Raw genomic sequence first — 21,710 nt, 5'->3', positions numbered from 1 at the left:
GTACCACATTAAGCTCCTCCCCTTTACCACATTAGACTCCTCCCCTCTACCACATTAGGCTCCTCCCCTTTACCACATTAAGCTCCTCCCCTTTACCAAATTAGGCCCCTCCCCTGTACCACATTAAGCTCCTCCCCTTTACCAAATTAGGCTCCTCCCCTTTACCACATTAAGCTCCTCCCCTTTCCCAAATTAGGCTCCTCCCCTTTACCAAATTAGGCCCCTCCCCTTTACCAAATTAGGCTCCTCCTCTTTACCAAATTAGGCTCCTCCTCTTTACCAAATTAGGCCCACCCTCTTTACCAAATTAGGCTCCTCCCCTTTACCACATTAGGCCCCTCCCCTTTACCAAAGTAGGCCCCTCCCCTTTACCAAATTAGGCTCCTCCCCTTTACCAAATTAGGCTCCTCTCCTTTACCAAATTAGGCTCCTCCTCTTTACCACATTAGACTCCTCCCCTTTACCACATTAGACTCCTCCCCTTTATCAAATTAGGCTCCTCCCCTTTACCAAATTAGGCTCCCCCCCTTTACCAAATTACGCTCCCCCCCCTTTACCACATTACGCTCCTCCCCTTTACCAAACTCCTTAACCATAGGTCCTATCATCATCAAACTTGCTGGGTATGTGCAGAAGTCATGTGGTAGCATGTCCCTCAAAGCTTATCGAGATTAACCCATAGGGGGCGCCACAAATGCTGTTATTAAGCCCCGACTGAAGAAAGCTTGAGAGGTCACCGTAAGTCCGATTGACTTGAAATTTCTCCCACAGGTGTATTTTAGGGTGCTCTACAAAAAATCTTGGATCATTAAAGTCAACCTGGAAATATTTTCGCTAATAAGCATGAACTGAAAAACAGGGTTTTATCCACAACTTTGTCAAGTTTTACTTTATCAACACCAAATGTCTCACGAAGCCCCGGGGGACTATGACGCACGTCTCCGGAAAATATTAGTAGGATAGCTTGGAAAACATGGCCGCCATTGACTAAAACGTTTATGCAGTGGCAGGGCTTAATAACAAATTGGCCATAACTAATTGATCATAGGTCCTATCATCATGAAACTTGCAGGATATGTGCAGAAGACATGTGGTAGCATGGCCCTCTAAGCTTGTCGAGATTAACCCATAGGGGCCCCCACAAATGCGAAAACCATCATTCAAAAATGTAATGTTTGACAGGCCACGCCCCTCGCCCCCTCTTCTTTCTTCCCTAACTTACATGACCTGAAATACAGTGAAGTCACATTCACTCTGTGGATTTCCAACCTATCATCACCAAATTGTATACACAGCATCAGGGGCCGGCCACAACTCGGGACTGGAGTTCGGAAAGAAGCGGCGGTTCGTAGAAGCGTTCTGGCCCGGCCGACGGGCGGGGCGCCGCCGAAGCGGGGATTGGCGGCCTGCGCAGGGCTGCCCATACTTTCAAAATCTCTGCGGGATTTTCTAGTTCTTACTTCTTACTTCTTCTTACTTCTGACATCTTCCTCACATTTCTAGCTGCTTCTCCTCCCACACCGTTGCACGTCACACAACGTGCGCCCCAACCCCACGGGGTGTGCTATTATACAGTTTTTCCCATTTCCGCTAGGGGGGCGCTGTTATGAAGTCCCGATTGAAGAAAGTTTGAGAGGCCACGCCCCTCACACCGTAAGTCCGATTGACTTGAAATTTCTCACACAGGTGTATGTTAGGGTGTTCTACAAAAAAGCCTCTGGGACCATAAAAATCCTTCAATAAATATTGTACGCTAATTAGCATAAACTGAAAAACAGCGTGTTATCCACAACTTTCTGCAATTTGACTGTATCAACACCAAATTTCTCGTGAAGCCCCGGGGGACTACAATAAACATACCCGTAAAAGATTAGTAGGACAACTTGGAAAACATGGCCGCCATTGACTAAAAAGTTTACGCAGGGGCGGGGCTTAATAACACGTTGGCCATAACTCCTTAACCATAGGTCCTATCATCATGAAACTTACTGGGTATGTGCGGAAGTCATGTGGTAGCATGTCCCTCGAAGTTTATCGAGATTAACCCATAGGGGGCGCCACAAATGTCACCCGACTCCAATTGACTTGAAATTGATTACACTTGTACAGCTCATGGTGCTCTACAATATAGCCTCTCGGACAATAGGGGTCAGCCATGATTAATTTTTCCGCCGCCATTGCCCAAAAAGTTTACGCAGGGGCGGGGCCTATTAACAAATTGGCCATAACTCCTTAACCATAGGTCCTATCATCATGAAACTTGCTGGGTATGTGCAGAAGTCATGTGGTAGCGTGTCCCTCTAAGCTTATCGAGATTAACCCATAGGGGGCGCCACAAATGTCACCCGACTCTGATTGACTTGAAATTGATTACACTTGTACAGCTCATGGTGCTCTACAATATAGCCTCAAGGAATTTTTTTTAAATTTCCGCTAGGGGGCGCTGTTATTAAGCCCCGACTGAAGAAAGTTTGAGAGGCCACGCCCCGCACATGCAAAAATTTCGCACAACGTGCGCCCCAACCCCACGGAGTGTGCTATTATACAGTTTTTCCGAGTTCCGCTTGGGGGCGCTGTTATGAAGCCCCGACTGAAGAATGTTTGAGAGGCCACGCCCCTCACACCGTAAGTCCGATTGACTTGAAATTTCTCACACAGGTGTATGTTAGGGTGCTCTACAAAAAAGCCTCTGGGACCATAAAAATTCTTCAATAAATATTGTACGCTAATTAGCATAAACTGAAAAACAGCGTGTTATCCACAACTTTCTGCAATTTGACTGTATCAACACCAAATTTCTCGTGAAGCCCCGGGGGACTACAATAAACATACCCGTAAAAGATTAGTAGGACAACTTGAAAAACATGGCCGCCATTGACCAACAAGTTCACGCAGGGGCGGGGCTTAATAACACGTTGGCAATAACTCCTTAACCATAGGTCCTATCATCATGAAACTTGCTGGGTATGTGCGGAAGTCATGTGGTAGCATGTCCATAGAAGCTTATCGAGATTAACCCATAGGGGGCGCCACAAATGCCCCCTGACTCCGATTGACTTCAAATTTCTTACACATGTACAGCTCATGGTGCTCTACAATATAGCCTCTCGGACAACAGGGGTCAGCCATGATTAATTTTTTCGCCGCCATTGCCCAAAACGTTTACGCAGGGGCGGGGCTTAATAACACGTTGGCCATAACTCATTGACCATAGGTCCTATCATCGTGAAACTTGCAGGATATGTGCATAAGACATGTGCTAGCGTGGCCCTCTAAGCTTGTCGAGGTTAACCCATAGGAGGCGCCACAAATGCGAAAAACGTAATTCACCAATGCAATGTTTGCCAGGCCACGCCCCTTTCCCCCTGACTCTGATCGACACATCGTTTGTCAGACGTGTACAGCGCGTGGTGCTCTACTGTAAAGCCTCTCGGACCACGGGGGTCGGCCGTGATTTTTTCGCTTCCCCGATTTACGCGGGCGGCCCGTACTTTCAAAATCTCCGCGGGATTTTCTATTTTTCATTTACAATGCACTGAAGCTTTAAACTAATTAAAAAAAAATACCGTTTGGTTTTACACTATACATTTAAGTAAAATAATAGGCTTTCTGTTGAATTTAACAGTAAATGTACAGACACATCCAGAACTCCATTAGAACCTTAAAAAAAGATAGCTGGAGTTAAGAATCTGTGCCCACATATTGTTTGTGTTTTGGATCTTACTCACTCATTCACAAAAGCAGTCAACACACACGCTAAGCTGGTTTGAGTTTAGAGAGCACTGGGCGAATGTGCAGGACTAAGGAGGTTTTGAATTATACACATTTGTTCTGTAGAGATGGGCAGCTGACGCTACAGCAACATAAAAAGACGGCCGGCATCCAGCCAAAGGGATGGATTTTAAACAATAAAAGGCGTGAAGTGTGAGACTTTCAGGGAGAGTCTGCGTTGTACATCAATAAAGGCCAGGCACATCAGATATAGATGATGGTGTAATAATGTTCAACCCAGACCTCCCGTAGCTTATTACAAGTTTTTTTCTTGTTGGTCTTGTACATTGATTTTGAGGGCTTTAATGAATTCAATTTGAAATGCCCAAACTTTTAACTGTGTTGCCAATTTTAGTTCATAAGTTTGTTTTGTGTAGTGTGGTTAGGTTGCGTAAAAAAAGATGACGGCATGGTTTGACACAGATGAATCTGGAAAAGTTTGCACTCTGACTGACTGCTCTCTCTGTAGACCTGAAAAGACACACGCACACACACACACACACACACACACACACACACACACACACACACACACACACACGCTGACTTACTGACACACACTGATTTATAGTAACAAACTGCTTTAATCATAATCAGAATGGGTGTTCCCCTGATAAATAACAGCTGTTTCCTCTGACTCATCAGTCCTGACAGCACCCGGAGGGAGGAGTTGGCTTTGTGTCTTTGCCTTAAATTGCTCATGTACTGCATTTGGTTTATGTTTTACAGCCGTATTTTGATATGTTTGGTCGGCCTCTATTTGTAGTCGTGTTGAGATGTGGGGAAACAGTTCTGGTCTTGTTGCATATCTCTAGCTTTATGGACGTCTCTGTGTGCCATGCTTTGGTGGTTGGGTTTGTGTCAGACTCTGGTTCTGGGCCACATGATATGTCTGTAATCATTAGGCGCATCCTAGTCAAATGCAGACTTGGTGTATGCGGTCACATACTGACCCCATACACCAAAGGTTGCATGCACATGCGTGAAAATACTAATATTAAAAAGCTGTGGATAGCTTTTGCTCATACCCATCCACATGCACATACACAAATAATTTGTCAATCCAAGCGCATATAGACCTATAGTCAAAGACACACTTACTTACTCACACACATTCACTTTCAGCCCTGGTGGCCTGTGGGGCCTTTTGTAGTGCTGTACAAACGACAGCTTTGTGTTCGGTGAGGCTGGGAAAGTTGGGCCACAACACACACACACACACACACACACACACACACTCTTTGACTCTCACACAGACACATACGCTTCGGCAGTGTCAAAGCATGTGCACAGTTCTCCCCGGCTCAATAGGCTGATTCATTAGAGTCTCCTCATGACAGTAGAGGAGAAAATGGACTTGTATTAAAGGGAGGACGAGGACACGGAATGTTGTCGGGCACTGGATCTTTCTTTTTCATGTTACAGTATAGGGCCCTCTTGGGAAAGAGCATTAGCAACATTCCTGTAGCTTCATAAGTGTCAGCTATAAACATATATTTGTCACTTAACTTGTCCTATCCTTATTAGGTTTTTGGTCACAATTTAACTTGTAATGAGGCGAGCACAGCCAAGGATCTCTCACAATACAGGTACAATCATGCAAGTTGTGCCAGTGCCTTGTTCACTTCCACATCACCTACCTCTGCAGTGCTTTACAGGTGTTATATTTGTGGAACTTGGAACGATAACATATCTTGTTCCTGAATGACCCAGGTGCTGCGTGTGTGTGGTCTTCTTCAGGCAAAAAAATAAATAAAGCTAGTTTAGTTTAGTGTTTGACCTCCTCTTGAAACACTCAAAAATAAATGAACAAACAGAACCAAGGGTTTACTGTCTCAGTTGTTGCCCAACTCTGCGTTGAGGGTCCAGATGTTTATTAGTTTTTTTTACTAGCGTCATCATGGCTGTCCTAAAAGTGCACAATGAAAACATCAGTCTGCTTTATTTTATTAACCGCACATCCAAAGCCCCACAACATTGACTGACAGCCACCATTACCCATCATTATTCAAAATGGAGACACAAAAAGGATTCAATATTGACACTGTCATGACATTGACATTGTCATTGTGACTTAATGCATAAAAATCACACTGACAATGTTTTTCATTCCAATGGCTCATCTCTCTGAAATGAATTTAATTGGCTCTGCAAGAGGTGCTGTTTTTAAAAATGTTATGAAGGAGTTTGTTTTTATCTAATATCATGATTACTCAACCTGGCAACCAGCAGTGGAAATGTGCTGTGGATTGGAGCAGGCTGGGTGTTGTGAGTAACGATGCTTGGCAGAGAGCTGTGTTTGTCTGGATCTTTCCCTTGCTGTCTCCACTGGAGCCAGGCTGACTTGAAGCCCGGGCCTCCTTTCAACCAGGGTCTCAACCTCCTCCTGAATGGCTTTTAAGCTTTTTGCTAAACCTGACATTTGTTGGTATTAAGACGCCTACAAGATACATTCCTGGCTATTTTTAGGAATGGGATTATTACATTTTAAAGCGTGGACAAAGATGTATACTATCACATGGTGTTGTTAAAGTCCCTGTCACAGTGTGCTTTTTTAATGTACCATAATGAGCAACTCCTGACCTTGGGCCAGACATGGGCTCATTAGTTGAAACGCCATGTTTACCTCTGTCACATGGTGTTACAGTCAACATAGGGGAATTAAAAAGAACCCCCTCACTCCCCAATACAAATAGGCCAAGAGTCTCCACACCCCATGCTGTGAGGGGTGGGGGTGGGGGTGGGTCGCCTCTGGACTACAGTCGCCCACATTCTGCCAATAAACAAGGAAAACTAAATCTGGAGGATTAATAAAGGCGTGCGCTTGGGGCCATTTTGTCAGGTTTAGTTAAGTAGTAATAAAGTATGAATCAAACCCATGACTTATTTAAACACACACACACACACACACTTTTTCTGTACTGTGTTTGACAACATATTTGACTCATATTTCTTTACAAAATAGCTGTCAGCCAATGTAATAAAGGCCCTCTTGCATCAACTTCACTCTCATCCACAAACATACGTTATTCCAATGCTGGACACATGCCAGTGGGCCACTGCAGGCTGCTGCAGGTGAATCGTAGCAACTCCTCTGGGTTTTAGGGGGATTTGAGCTTACGTCAGCAGTAACGTGGCCTTGCTCTAGTGCCTGTAGGGAGGAGAAAGGGTTTATTCACTTTGCATGCGCAGATCTGGAATCTGGCATGCAACACAATTATTTCTACTTTTAGACAATCAAGAGTGTATTCTCTTTCAGAAGAATACATTCTGACAAATAAAGGAAAACTTTCATATTATTTAATTCTTCTTGTTGCTGTGCTTTTTTCTACTGCTCCTGGCTGTGAACTTTTCTCACAAATGTAAAAGCGGACAGAGATCCAAGAATGGTCTATGTTGGCTCTACTACATGTCGGCCTGCTGCTGCTGTGACAAGGCTTATGTCAGTGAGATGTGGCAGCAGAATCATACGCATGCACGTGAACACACAGATGTTGGTACTGCAGTGCTGAGTTGAGTGATAATATGTCAAGATCTATGAATGAAAGGATACTGACCGATACAAGCATATTACAATTTGATGATTTAGAGAGCATGGATCCTACTATGGTATGCACTATCATATACTGTATATACACACATAGAATTACCAACTGGCATAGATTTATAACTTCTTCTTCTGCTGACTTAACAACTTTATCATGACCTGCCTGTGAGGTTCGATACACAGTCTGCCAAATGCAAACAGCACTTTCCCCTTCCTCTCATTAAAGGAGCTATTGTAGAAAGTAACAACTGTGATCTCGCCCATAAATAATATAGACGACGTGCATCCCTTTTTAACCCATGGGGACTGCCAGGCCCCTGCACTGCATTTTGCTCAGATATGTGCTAATGTTAGACCAGGCATCCAGCGCTGGCTATGCTGTGGGAGGCCATAGGGGCAGGGGTTTATTCTGGGACTGGTATGCACGGTGCCAAAGAGCTGGGGGGGGGGACCTTGGGAGTGGATGCAGTGCTGGTTCGTGTGTGTGTTTTGCTGTATGTGTGAATATATTTTTTATATGAAACATCTTACCGTCAAGAAGTAAGGCTTATAGGTTAGGCGTTAGGTCATGAGACAATGCAGGATAGCATTAGCTGTCAAATGATTTCTGACAACAGAGAAGATGTGGTTTAATACAGCGCAGCTTCAACACACCACAACAGAATAGTTTCCAGAGTGGCAGATTCACTGCTCTGTATCCTTGACATAGTATGACAAAATAAAAATAAAATGCACTCGCCGAATAGACAGGCGAAGTAAGCAGGGAATCCCTTCCACTTAAAGATTGACAGCTGGGTATACAGTCGCTTGGCCAGAGTGTGTCCACTCATAATCCCCCCCTCTCTTAGCTTGAATAATTGATTCTGAGTTGATTTAGTCTCAGCTGTCTCACTTGCTTCTCTCTGCCGTCTCTTTGGACAGTAACATGTATTTTTGTCTCCTATAATTATTGTCCGTCTTGTGTCTGTGCTAGTCAGCGAAAAAAGGCAAATTTTTTACTCTCCAAATGGAAGCTCCCAAGTGTCAATTAAAAATTCATTTGGGATTTGTTTGTTGCTCTGACTGACCATAAATTACACACACGGCATCAATTTTCCTTTACATTAGGGAAGCTAAATGGCAGCAGATGCCCATTTTAAATCTTCTGAACGGAGCTCTAAGAAAGCGCAGGCGTCTTGGAAAGTGGTTATCCTCCATATACATTTTCGTACAATCAGTTGAAAACCAACTAATGAAATGATGTCCATAAAAGCCTTTTAATGTGCGGAATGGGGTTTTCTCTGGTAACCTATACATGCTTAATCCAGGAAAGTGTGTTAGGAGGCATGGTAGGGAGAGATGTGAACATGCCCTCAGCCCCTTCAGTGGGAAAATCATTAAGTTAGCCTTTCACATGCTAATCTAATGTCATTCCCCTGGCCTCTTTTTTTACCCCCTCCGTTAACAAATTGACGAGCTGTGACACAGAACAAATGAACCATCAGTGTCATCTACACGTCTCAATTTTCATTAAAGGGAATGGGCTAATAGTCCTCGCAATGTTGGTACAAGTAGTATTGAACATTTTACCGTTTATTTTTGTGTTTGAGCTTCCTTTTAAACGGAGTAATAAAATACACCTTTTTATTTATTTTGCCGAGTGTGTGAAGTGAGTGTGTAGATTGATGTCACTCTCCTGTCTGCACAGTACATTTGAAACTGGCCAGCTAGCTTAGCAAAATACTGTAAACCTAAGCTGTCTATGTCCAAATGTATCAAACATAAAGCTCACAGCTTAACAAGTTGTAGCCTATCTTATTTATTCTATACAAAGACTAAAGTTTAACAAAAACAAATTATGTATTTACCTGATTATTTCTTCAAGCTAAATACATTGTTTATGCTAAGCCAAGCTAACCGCCTGCTAGCTCTGCTTTCATTATCTCTTCTGATTCTTGCTGAGGTAGTGAGTAAGCATTTTCCCTCCCCAAAATATCAAATTGTTCCCTATCAATGACAAAGCACAGCATGACTTTCATATGTATTCTGAAACTCTACAAGCTCAGAAGAAAAGATCACAAAATATTGGAAAAGCATCTAAATGCAGTTTCCCCAATTTCTAAATACCGACATCTCTCTACTTCCTTTTGCAAATCCCCCCTTCAAACTCTTTTGTGTTGCGAGTGAGATTCCTCACAACATGAGGAGGTTGTTAAGCTGCTATCAGGGAAAGGGCTGGATGTCTTTTGGAGGAGTAATGGGGAGCGAGGGAGGGATGGAGGGAGGGAGGGAGGGATGGAGGGAGGGAGGGAGGGATGGAGGGAAAAGTAGGGGAAGCTCCTCTTGTCAAACCTTGCTGAAATAAATTGTGACCTTTTATGTGCCTCTCCCCTCTTACACTTTGGAAAATGTAGCTACAAAGATGACGGGGATAATTGAAATGACTAGTTTTGATATGAAAAGAGAGGACTGATGAGAGGGTAAAGGGGAAAGCTAATTGGGAATGCAAGGAGAAAAATAAACAAAATAAATGAGGAGTAGGGAAGACATCCAATCAGTGTTTTTTTTCTGAAAAGTTTTACTTTCTGTTTCACTAGTCACTTTGTCCTGGAGTCTGGGCTTATTGAATTCATAATGTTGAAAGAGGGAAGAATGGCCCAACAATGTTTGAAGGTCTCTTTAACCTCAATAGATCACTGAAGCCCCCTGAGGGGAAAGGACCCTGTCATCTCACCCCTGTTTGTGTGTGTGTGAATTTAAATCAGGTTTGACCCCTCCCCCTCCCCCTTCCCCTCTTCACCCATCCACCCTACAACCATCAGCACCCACTGTGACACCCCTCCCTTTTGCATCAATGCTGGCCAGTCCTCTGGCGCTCTTGCTGCCGGTAAGTTGTGTTTTCTATCAGTGTGGATCTCTGCACAGCCCCACACATACCGGCTCCTGCTTTAAAGGTGAAGGAGGAGCACCAAAGAGAGGGATTGAATAGGGAGACACTGTAGGAGGGGCGTGAAAGTAGGCAGCCGGCGCAACAGTTTGACACTGCCTTCAGCTACAATGGGAGAGGCGTGTTAGAGAGAAAGAGAGAGAGAGAGGGAGCAGTAGAGGCAGAGGACTCGCTGCAGTGCAGGTGGATCTCAACTGTCTGGTGAAGAGGAAGGCTCAGAAGCGGCAATTTAACTTTTATTGCCCCCCCCCCCCCCACGCCCTCAGCAGGTTTGTAGTGCTATTTCTTAACAATGCTAGCTGATTGTTGCATTGGGTGTGTGTGTGTGTGTGTGTGTGTGTGTGTGTGTGTGTCTGTGTCTGATATAATGGATGCTGTGTTCACCACCATCAGGGCTGAGCTGCTTCTATCTCTATGCTGTCTATACTCTTGTTTCCTCTGTGCAATTGTGACATTTTCCAGAGCTGACCGTATACCAAGGAAAGAAACAGACAGAATCTCGGATAAACTTTATCCCTTTTTTTTCAAGCTTGAGGCATGGAGTTCTTAGTTTTGTCTGATGCACAGTAACATACGTTCAGGCTATATGAGAAGAACGTTTAAGCTTTGGGGGGAGAATAGGAGACTTTGTGCTGGTTGGTTGCCCCGTGCTAAATGAAATACCGGAGGCCCTTCTCTTCCCTCCTTTCAGATCACTTTTTTACTATGGAGAATAATAGAGCTGGGAGCTGTTGAATGGGCCCGAGATTGCTTTTCTGTGTGAGGAAGAGAGGTGCCGCCATCTCAAGTGACAGCATGCTTAGTGGTTTTGGTTGGGTGGGGAGGTAGGTTCACGTGCATGTATTTTATAGAGGGGGCTGTTTTTGGTATTAATATAACAGACAAGCTATTACCTTTTTTCTAAAAGTAGTTTGTAGAAGTTTAGGATTTCTAAACTTTCTTCCTGTCTTGTCGGTCTTATCCCACTCTCTACCCCCTGAGGGAGAGGAGGAGTGCGGGACAGTCAAGTGCTTTATAGTCCACCCCGTCTTTTCATTGGTGTCTTTTTACTGAGCAGTGATAAGAAGCCGTTAAGAGCTGTTTAGTTTTCTATTTCTGGCCCTTGTTTTCTGGGTGTTCCTCTCAAAGGCTCCCTTTCACAGTTGGATAACCCAACGGAGTGATGGGAAAGTGGGTTGGTTATATGTGCTCTTTGCTCATGTTGTTAATTGTTTGCCGGCCCTGAACTGAACTTCTTTACAGTCGCACCACTGTAATCAAATTCAATATCGCTTGAGGTGTTTTGCATGATCGAAGACAAGCATTCCAGGCCTTGAGGTTAAAGAGCATTTCTACTTATTCTCTCTGGCTGTGTTCGGAAAGCCATACTAACGTCCTACTCATACTCATTTTGACTTCAATTTGAGTATGTGACGGTTTGGGTATGAGAGTTTGGGTATGAGAGTTTGGAGAATTGCCCGGATGAGTATTAACTTCGGGGAAGATTTTGGGTATGGATCAATAGGATACTTTTCCTACTCAACCGACCCACAATGCATTGCGTTTTTTCAAACGACAAGGAAGGTTTTTTTTTATTTTTTATTTACAATGCTGCATTTCCTGCACAACAGGACTGTATGTAAAAATCTAGTTCAATATTTAACCTGTGTAAGGCGGTAATACGCTAAACAGCGTCTAAACGGCCGGAATCTTATAAGAAGAAGAAGACATTTTTTATCGCTTGAGTATACCTCAGTGTGAATGTTTTGATGCACCTTGCATACACAATCGATCTTTAAGTAGACAGTATGTAGTATATAGATGTTGAGTATGTAGGAGGGAGGACGTTAGTATGGCTTTCCGAACACAGCCTGTTTCTTCTTAAACCTCTACAGAGGAAGTGGAAAACAGGATTCAGAGTTGTGCAGCACATTCTCCTCCTTGGGTACTATAGCGTAAAATGTCACAACATCTTTCTGCTATGAATCCAATCTGCAGTGCCAAGATAAACCTGCCGACTCAATGATTCTATTTAAAAGAAATCCTAACACATCTTAGTGTCATGTCCTTATTTATGGATCGATACAAACTTGATTTGTATTTCTTTTTGTAGCCTACATGTGGCTATCTGCTCATTAGTAAACTGGGTTTTGTCCTACTCCCATCCAATTGTTCCTCCTGACAAATCAAAGCTGAACTATTTCCCCAGCCACCAGCAAATAAAGTCTGATTGACTGCGCAGCTCTTCTTCTCAGTGCAGAAATATGCTACCTGCAGCCATTTAGCTCATAACACGTTGTAAACACGCTGTCCTCCACCGTCGTTTCATCACCTTTTCTGTCGTTTTTCCCAAGACACAAATTGCTTTATACTGTCATCAATGATAAGAAAACACTGGTAATAGAAAGCATAATGCTTAAAGTCTCCCCAAACCTGGTCTAAAACTCATTAAATAATGTGGAAGATTCATTATTTGAAAAAATTATTTTTTTACTTTGGTTGAATTTGTGAGAATGTTAGTTCTTGTTATTGCTTAAAAGAAGATTAGTCACATTGGTTTTTGCTCACTAGTTAAAGGTTCAGTAAGCGGAATGGTCAGTTTAGCTAACTTCTTGTCAGTGACTGCAGTTAGCAGTCCCCTCCCTCGTTACCACATTAATGCACTGCGGTCTTCAAGCAGCGAGTTATCTAGCATCATCTCAGATCCTTAAGTGTGATAAAACATGATAAAAACCATCAAAACAGACATTGGAAAGGATTTTTACCTTCTCCGCCATTGTAGGCGCATACACATTCACCCTTCTGTTGCTCTGGCGTGCACCGGCAGTGAGACGGGTGCCGGTTTGTAGCGTTCTCTCTTCTGATTGGTTATCAGTAGTGGGATCCCCGAAAAGTTTATTTGACAATTACATGCAGAGCGATTGACTGAGAGATCGGCTTTATGAAACGCGCACACTATATAAGTGATCACTGTATGAATAAAGAGCGATTTAACACTTATATTAACATAAATAAATCGCTTACTTCACCTTTAAGATTTGGGATTGGATGTTGACACTAAGTGACGTGCACAGCCTTTTCAAGTGCAATTTCAGCTGCTGATAGTCTTGCTCTTCAGAGAGACTCTTTCTGCTTTGGCATTCAGCTCAGTCTGCAGGGGAGGGGGTATAACCTGCGTACTCAGTCTGCAGGGGAGGGGGTATAACCTGCGTACTCAGTCTGCAGGGGAGGGAGTATAACCTGCGTACACATGCTGCTCCCATGGCACTCGCTGCCATGGCGATGGCCTCTGTCCTCTAGTGAATCCTGAAGTCTAATCAAATATTTGTCTGTGTTCTTTTCTGCAGAGAGGTAATCAAACAGGACCCCTTGTGACAGCTTTTGTTTGGGCTTCATCTTTTGGCCGTTCTCCGAGACTTTTCTCATTCTTCCAGGAATGACTGTGTGTGTGTGTGTGTGTGTGTGTGTGTGTGTGTGTGTGTGTGTGTGTGTGTGTGTGTGTGTGTGTGTGTGTGTGTGTGTGTGTGTGTGTGTGTGTGTGTGTGTGTGTGTGTGTGTGTGTGTGTGTGTGTGTGTGTGTGTGTGTGTGTGTGTGTGTGTGTGTGTGTGTGTGCACCGAGCCCCTGGAGAAGATATTGCCGTTTCAGGCCCAATGATTTGCAGTCATGCCGGCCTTGATATCCTCTCAAGCCATTTGTGTGTCTGCGTTCAACACCGCATGCCTGCTCTCGTGTCAAGGTTCTGATACAAAGATATTTCTTCGTGGTGAAATAAGACTGCTTTATCTCTGTTAACTTCTTGCACCTCACGCTTGTACACGTCGTCCCATAATAATTAAAAGTTGCTGAAAGTTACTTTTGCCCAAAGCACAGGCTGAGGAGGTGAACACTGGTGAGACGGTGAAGTATTGTCCCGCTGTCTCAATCAACCCTGGTGTGTGTGTGTGTAAATGGTTGTTACTCTTCTTACTAACTCGCGTTGTAAATCACTGGTTTATGTAATGGGACTGTGTGAGCATGTGTGTTAAATGGTTTGGCCAGCCCGCCTGCGATTATGTCATACAGCATGGTTTCCAGCTGTCCCAGTCTGCTGCATTTCATTTAGTTTAAAATCCAAGTGTGTGTGTGTGTGTGTGTTTGTGTGCGCGCGCGTGTGTGCGTATGTGTCTGTACAAACTGTATATATTTGCACGTTTTAAATGTGTGCTTTAAATGTTTGTATAAAAGTGCACACTGGAAAAGCTCCGTGGAGCCTCACCATGTTGGCCCGCCCAGTGAAGAAAGCATTGCTGTCAGATTCTGACTAATGAAAGCTGTGAGCTTTTTTTCATCTTTTTTTTTTGTCCCTTTTGATGATTGTGATTGGGGCCTGATTGAATCCTGCAGTCCAGCTCTAAGTTAAACCAAATGTATTTGGGCTGGGTCCCACTGAGGGGCTTAGACGTGAGCTTTGACAAAAGACTGCGCACATTTCAGCTTTAATGCAGGTGCACATGCAGGGGCCCGATCACTGCGATCAGGTTTCTTTGCAGAAAGCAAAAGCAGGAACATAACATCGTTTAGCAAGCAATGTAAAAAATGGATGACACTGAGGACTTTTAAGGCTTGATATTCCCATGGACAAGGCTTACTGATCCTCAATTTCCTTCAGACTTAAATTCATATCTAGTGTTTTGTTGACATTGTCCTCTCCCACATTCATGTTATTCAATTAGATTCTGGGAAACGCCTCAAAAACAGAAAGATGCTGCGTGGTTCCATCATTCTTTGATTTACTGAGGGCAAGTCCCCTTGTTGGAGTTCATTTGGATTTTCAAATTGGATCTGTATCTCAGAGGGCAGGATTTGTGCCACAGAGAGAAACTGTACTTACTATATCTATTGCATGTTTCTCTGAATAATAATATCAGTTAATTAGCCAAAAGTCTTGCTGGTCTCTTTGCACAGCAGCGTTTAGACCCTAACCCCTAACTAACCCCAGGCTCCCAGTCGGCCTTGGCCACAGTACTCTATCTACTGTGTGTGTGTGTATATCTAGTCTATATACTGTGGCCAGGTCAGAGTTCATGGGAATGCTTTGCTGAACCTGTCTTCACCCAGTAGGGAGAACCTGCTATTATGTTTCTCTCACGACTTCACACTAAAATTAGATCCAAGTTATTTGTAGAAGAGAGTATCTTCAGTACATGCACCTGTTACTTACTGTAGGCGCTTCAATAAACTGTTAAGAGTTCTGAACTGGTAAATATCAATGTAGTGGCAACCTACATCTGCCACTCTTGCAGGAAGTTTCTGTAAGCCAATTAAACTCCAAAGAAAATCCAAGAAGGAAACGAAGCCGATGTAAAATAAAAAAAATGCTGCTTATTCTCAAAATATAATCCACACAGAATAAAAAAAATCCTGGGTTTCCGGTCTGTCACTTCAAACTAATTGACAGGAAAAAATAAGTTTCTTATGCCTAAATGACGGTTAAGCAGGACAAAATAAGAGCATAATAAAACCTTATGAATAGAAATGAATTACATTAAGATAAAACTAAATATCAGTTATTAGGGTTGCAAAATTCCGGGAATTTTCAAAGTTGGAAACTTTCCATGGGAATTTATGGGAATTAACAGGAATTTTGGGAATTAATGTGAATAAACGGGAATTTACTCAATTTAAAAGCAACCCAAATGCACTAAATCCTTCTAACTATGTTATTTCAGTCCTGGCAAACGTTCTAGACTGTAAAAAGCTGTTTTTTCAACAAATGCTGGGCTTACACTAGAGGACTTTTAAAAGACTTTGAAAAGACTGAACACTGAAACCGTCTTACATCTAAAGACAATCAACTCACACCTGAAGACAACTAGTCATTAGTTCTCTGAGTTTTCAGTCACAGACTGAGATTTTGAAAAGACAGGGGGTCTCATATTGCAAGACTACAACTAGATTCCCTTTGAAATTAATATTATTTCCAATCCTGCTACCGGGGATTAAAAATTATTTCAGTCAAATAAAAAGTTGTTTTTAGCAGGTAAAATGGACTGGGTGTATAAACAACTATATGCAAATCACGTAGGCTATATATGTCATGCATAATCACGTTTAAAACGGCACACGCGATTGTGATTATATTTAATAAAGAAAAAGTGAATTCAATATTCCGAGCGGGGGACATCCTGTAGTTATTTGACCAACTTTATTTGCTGATCTCGTCCCCAAATAACTCTCACTCCTAACCCTGTAATCGCACACTACACAGACGCGTATAAAATCGGCCATTTTTCCATAGGGAACCATTGGTTTACGCGCGTACATGGCGCGTAGATGCGTCACTCACGCTAAAGCAACATTTTAGCCGCCTTAGCCGCGTATGAGCCACATATATACGCACCTACGCGCCTACGCAGCAATGCGCGGAGTTCAAAAAATTGAACTTTTTACGCTCCTACGCGTGACGATTAGCCGCGTTGGCCAATCAGCGTTGGGCTTGACCCGACGTCACATACATTGGCACGGTCGGAGAACAGTGTACTGTACACAGAGGCTGATGAGAGACACCGAGGAGGAAAATGTATTGCAGGCAGCCGAGCCGGTGCTGTACGACAGCAGCTCGGGAATAGAAGACGTGGGGAGAGTAAACCAGGAGAATGGACTTCCTGGTTAATTCAGTGAATATGTGCGGCTGTGCTTTAGCCGATAAAACAAGTTAGCGCCGTATAGCATTAGTTAACTAATGCTATACGGGGCGACCGTGGCTCAGGTGATTAAGCGGGTTGGCCAATGATCCAAGGGTTGGCGGTTCGATCCCCGTTCTGCCACCTGTGTCATGGTTGTTGTGTCCCTGGGCAAGACACTTCACCCACCTTGCCTTGTGTGAATGTGTATGATTGCTGTATGTTTGAGGTGGTGGTCGGAGGGGCCGTAGGCGCTGAATGGCAGCCACGCTTCCGTCAGTCTGCCCCAGGGCAGCTGTGGCTACTATGGTAGTTTACCACCATCGGTATGACTGTGTGTGAACGAGTGGAACCTGGAACCCTGTAAAGCGTCTTTGAGTGCCTTGAAAAGCGCTATATAAATCCAATCCATTATTATTATTATTATTATTATTATTATTATTATTATTAACTCACCCGGTTGTGTGCGGGCGGCTAGCGCCTCATATTATGAACCCAAACATGACGGCTATGTCCGGGGGACTTTCACAACAAGTACAGCGAAGCACCGGTGTTGATCTACGCCAGCCACGGTCCCCTGTCACAGCCAGGTAGGGTAATGTTGGCTACTTGGCTTTATGTTGTGCCGCCGTGCACCGATGCTGCTGTAACTGTGTTTGTTATGTAGCTGCAGTGAATATGCAATGCTGTTTTAATGCTAGGCTATTTGTGCTGTTCAGTTTGTCTTTTGGCACAGTTGTTGGCCGTGTTGTTGTTGTTTTTGTGCGGACATGCACGCTGTTGTGTCGGGTCGGGTCTGATCGCAGCCATGGTTAATTAGGGGAAATACAATATCGGGAGGGAGACTACGCACGTTACGCGCGTAGAACCATTTTTGACACAAAATTATCAAGCAACATTTTAGCTGCGTTACGCACGGAAATCTTACGCGGGTAACGCGTGTAGTGTGTTCGCACCTTTAAGGTTGCGCGTGTCAGCCTGGTTCTCCATCCAAGGCTACTACGTAAAAGTGTCCGAAAAAGTACCTGAAAGGCGGCCACAGTTCGCGACTAATGCCACTCCTCCTGTCTCGTGCTTGGTGCTGGAGAGAGTGTGACAGTGTTCACGTCATTTCGCTTGAGCCAACCCCCTAAGACTAACGATAATATCAAACATGTTTGATAATGTCGGAACGTCAAGACGGGAAGAAGACTGGCTGAAATCGGGTCAGAAGACCACCATACACCAAACGACTGAGATTACGTGCGCGCGCCACAACTCCAGCACGACTCCCGTGATTTCAGTCCGACATTGGAAGATTGTCTGCGACTGTCAAATCGCGTGAAAAGTCGTGTAGTAGCCCAGCATTGGTATTATAATACTTATGAACATTTAATTTCAAATCAGATTTTCTTTAAAGCCTATTAAGAAACCCAACTTGATATAATACGTTGATTTTTACTAGACCAGGTTTACAGAGGCTTAAACAGTGATTTTAAATATAGTTTGGGAAAATATATTTTAGCATAATCTTGACTAAAACAACCAGATTTCATACAAGTACACTTGGCAAGTTGCACATAGCACTGCTTACTGCAGGGGTACTGAGGCCACGCCCCCTACATGCACTGTGCATTCCACCATCACATGGGGGGGCATTTTACTTAATTTATTGAATGGGTTGGGTCAGACAGATAAGTAATATTTTACTCAACATTCATCTTTTTGTTTTCAGTGAAATTATTGATTGTTCATAAAATAATCAAAACTTGATAAAGTTCAACTTACAAATAAATCTGTTCAAATGGGATGTTTTTTAATTGTATTATTTTGCATGGATGTCTGCCTATGACAAAATATAGTGTTTATATGTTTAGATTTATGTTTGGATATGAAAAAAAAATATTTCAACTACTGCCATTTAGTTAATTCCTATAATTCCCAATTTTGAATATTCCCAAAATCGAGCGAAAGTTCCCGTGGAAAGTTTCTGGAAAGTTTCCGGAAATTTACCGGAAACTTTCCACCCCTTTAGTTATGATTAATCATTATAAATGCAAGCAAAATACATGATTGACAAATAAGGCACAACATGCAAACATAGGCCTAATCCTCTCCATGGCAATCACTCTGTAGTCATAATTACTTTGAAGGAATGCTCAAGGTTAGAGCGTCACTATATGCTGCAGGAGTGGACACCTTGAGTAAAAGTTTAATCAACAGACTAATCGGGCAGTAATCACCAAACCAAGTGACTCAGAGCTTGGGGACACAATGCAACAGGACATTTCAACCAGTTATGACCAAAACCGTTATTTTTCCATTCTCCAATATGATGCCTTTACTCCACACTCATTTACTGAGCCTGGTCGTAAAAAGCTAAAGTTGTACTTCAATGTCAAACAAAATATACCATCCTTTGAGTCCTTGCCCGCAGATGATTCGATGTCCAAAACTTTGCTGGGCTCACCGGAAGATAAAAACTTGATTTCATCTTTTGTGGGAATATTGTTAGACCGGCAGGACAAGTATTGTGTAAGTTATGTATGTGTCTTCATATTATGTTTTTTGTCCGTATGTGTAAAAATATGTAAAACCAGTAAAATAAAAGTTAAATTAAAAAATGTAAAAGTTGTACTTCAACTTTGACCTCAGATACTTGATGAGAATTTCTCTCTGCTGATCTAGCTCAGCTTCTGTTCAGCCTCAATGTCTTGGCAGTGATAACAGCAGACTAGTATCTCAATCACAAGGATCCTCATGTGACCTACAGCAGTTCAGCTGTTCCATATCATGGTTTTTGTCTGTATGAAACTGCCACCTTCCTCTCATTAACTTTAGTAGTAGTAAACAATGCTGATACAAGCTAGTGGAGTAATAAAGCACAATTTGGCATGTAACTTAAGCCAATCTTTTTTTGGTTGTTTTTGGTAGTTGTGGTAAGTGGGAAAAGGGTAAAGTAACAAACAGTTTAAAAGGTGTTTTTAGCTTTTTGTATTGCAAGGTTCAATGCCCCATTATTTTTCACCATAAATGCTAACAATTGCAAGGTCACAAGTGTTAATTTTCTCAATTGTCAAGCATAAAAGCTTCAATAGTAAGGACTTCTATAATCCCATATTCAACTTTGTTAATAAAAAGTAATTAAAAAAAAAAAAAAAAAGGGAAAGGGAAACCTGTACTCCGAACTCTGAGGGAGAATTGAGAATATCAACGCAGATTTGACCTTTTTGACAAATCCTTGGTTAGTTTCAGTTTTGACATTTGTCTGCAGGGATTGGCAGCTCTGTGCAAAGTGATGTGGAGTATAAAAGGACGAGCGGGCACACAGGAAAGAGTATATTGCTTTTCTACATAACTAAGAATCATACCAGCCAACAAGCCATCACAAACGGCAAACTTACAGAACATCTCTGGGATACAAGCAAAAGGTTTTTGCAGAGTCCAAAGACAATGACTACATCATTCAGTCGGAGGCTTTTCTGTCCTGCCAAATATTGACTATAGTGGTGAGGGGGGCTGGGCACACAGCCTTTCAATATCCCCTTGAATCTCTTTTTGCTGCTTTCCTTTCTTTCCATACTTTCTTTGGTCTGTCGCTCCCTCCTTCTTAACCTAAACCTGGAAGTCATTCATGAAGTCAGGATGGGATTTCCCCCCGGTCAGAAGTTGATATGTGAGTAGAGCCCAGTCAGGGTGTCTCACACCTCCCATCAAGGGAATTGCATCAGAGTGAAGAAGAAGGTCCCTGTGCTGGATTCAAGCTTTGGTTTGATGTGTGGCTATAGCCAAAGCAGAGACTGTTCTGTTTACCAGTCCTTCTAACAACCTAGATTTTCCTCCAGATCACCAAGTGCAAACAGGTGCTGGAGGCATTGGCTTTGATACTTTGTTTGAGACACTCAGGTATGTGCAGGGAAATTGGGAATATACTGGCACAGGTCACCACAACATTTTATTATCAGGCTGTATTGCATTGTATTATGGGCAAAAGTCAAGCAATGCTAATTAATCTAGAAGGTGAAAAAGTGTATGCTCAAGATATGTTAGTGACTGTGAAAAGAAGAAGGAGGATAAGTTTATGGACTTTAAAGTGTAAAAAAAATAGTTTAAAGCAATTTTTTTGTGCAATGTAGAAGGGCATTTCACTTGGCTGCCCTCATTGTTTTATGTCTGGGCTTAGCTTAAAGGAAGCGATTGCTGAGTCACCTTTTTGAGGGAATTACATTCAAATCATCTGTTATTTATAGAACTATCCAAATGGGAAAGGGAGACAACATTATCAGACAACATCCATGTTTCAGTTTCAACCTTTATCCTTTCTTTTTCTCAGAATCCTGTTCATCTTGAACTGGTGCATGATCATTGCCTTCCCCTCCTCTTAGTGGTTGAGGAAATGCAAAAGAAGGAATGAAATGAACCTCCAAATTATTATTATTATTTACTATACTCAAGAGTAACAGAGAAATCTCACGATTGTGTTGTTGAGTCATTATGCCCTATAACATCACAAGTTGGATTAGAGTTCTATGAGTCCACTCCCCAAGGCCTGCTAATCATTGTGGGCTTGAAGTCGGAGAACACAGCCAAGATTCCTCACGCATGAGAGAAGACAGGGTCCAAAGAGGGGAAAAGAGGGGAGAAAATAAGTGTGTGTGTGTGTGTGTGTGTGTGTGTGTGTGTGTGTGTGTGTGTGTGTGTGTGTGTGTGTGTGTGTGTGTGTGTGTGTGTGTGTGTGTGTGTGTGTGTGTGTGTGTGTGTGTGTGTGTGTGTGTGTGTGTGTGTGTGTGTGTGTGTGTGTGTGTGTGTGTGTGTGTGTGTGTGTGTGTGTGTGTGTGTGTGTG

The 21,710-nt window shown here is 42.9% G+C and overlaps 1 protein-coding gene across 3 annotated transcripts in view; it reads left to right on the top strand.

Moving 5' to 3' along the window:
• The window catches only part of add3a (adducin 3 (gamma) a), a 159,477-nt gene that overhangs the window by 50,257 nt on the left and 87,510 nt on the right, over positions 1–21,710 (top strand). The window contains exon 1 of one of the 3 annotated variants that reach the window (XM_080030204.1): positions 10,381–10,513. The exons of the other annotated variants lie outside the window; for them this stretch is intronic. The gene's annotated coding sequence lies outside the window, so the exon portion shown is untranslated. Of the gene's footprint in view, positions 1–10,380; positions 10,514–21,710 lie in introns of those variants that run through there. 3 annotated transcript variants of the gene reach the window in all.

Source organism: Ammodytes marinus, assembly GCF_949987685.1.
Source record: "Ammodytes marinus genome assembly, chromosome: 6".
In the NCBI taxonomy this organism is placed as follows: Eukaryota; Metazoa; Chordata; class Actinopteri; order Uranoscopiformes; family Ammodytidae; genus Ammodytes; species Ammodytes marinus.
Note: the sequence above shows the minus strand (reverse complement) of the source record. Positions and strands in the feature narration are given on the sequence as shown.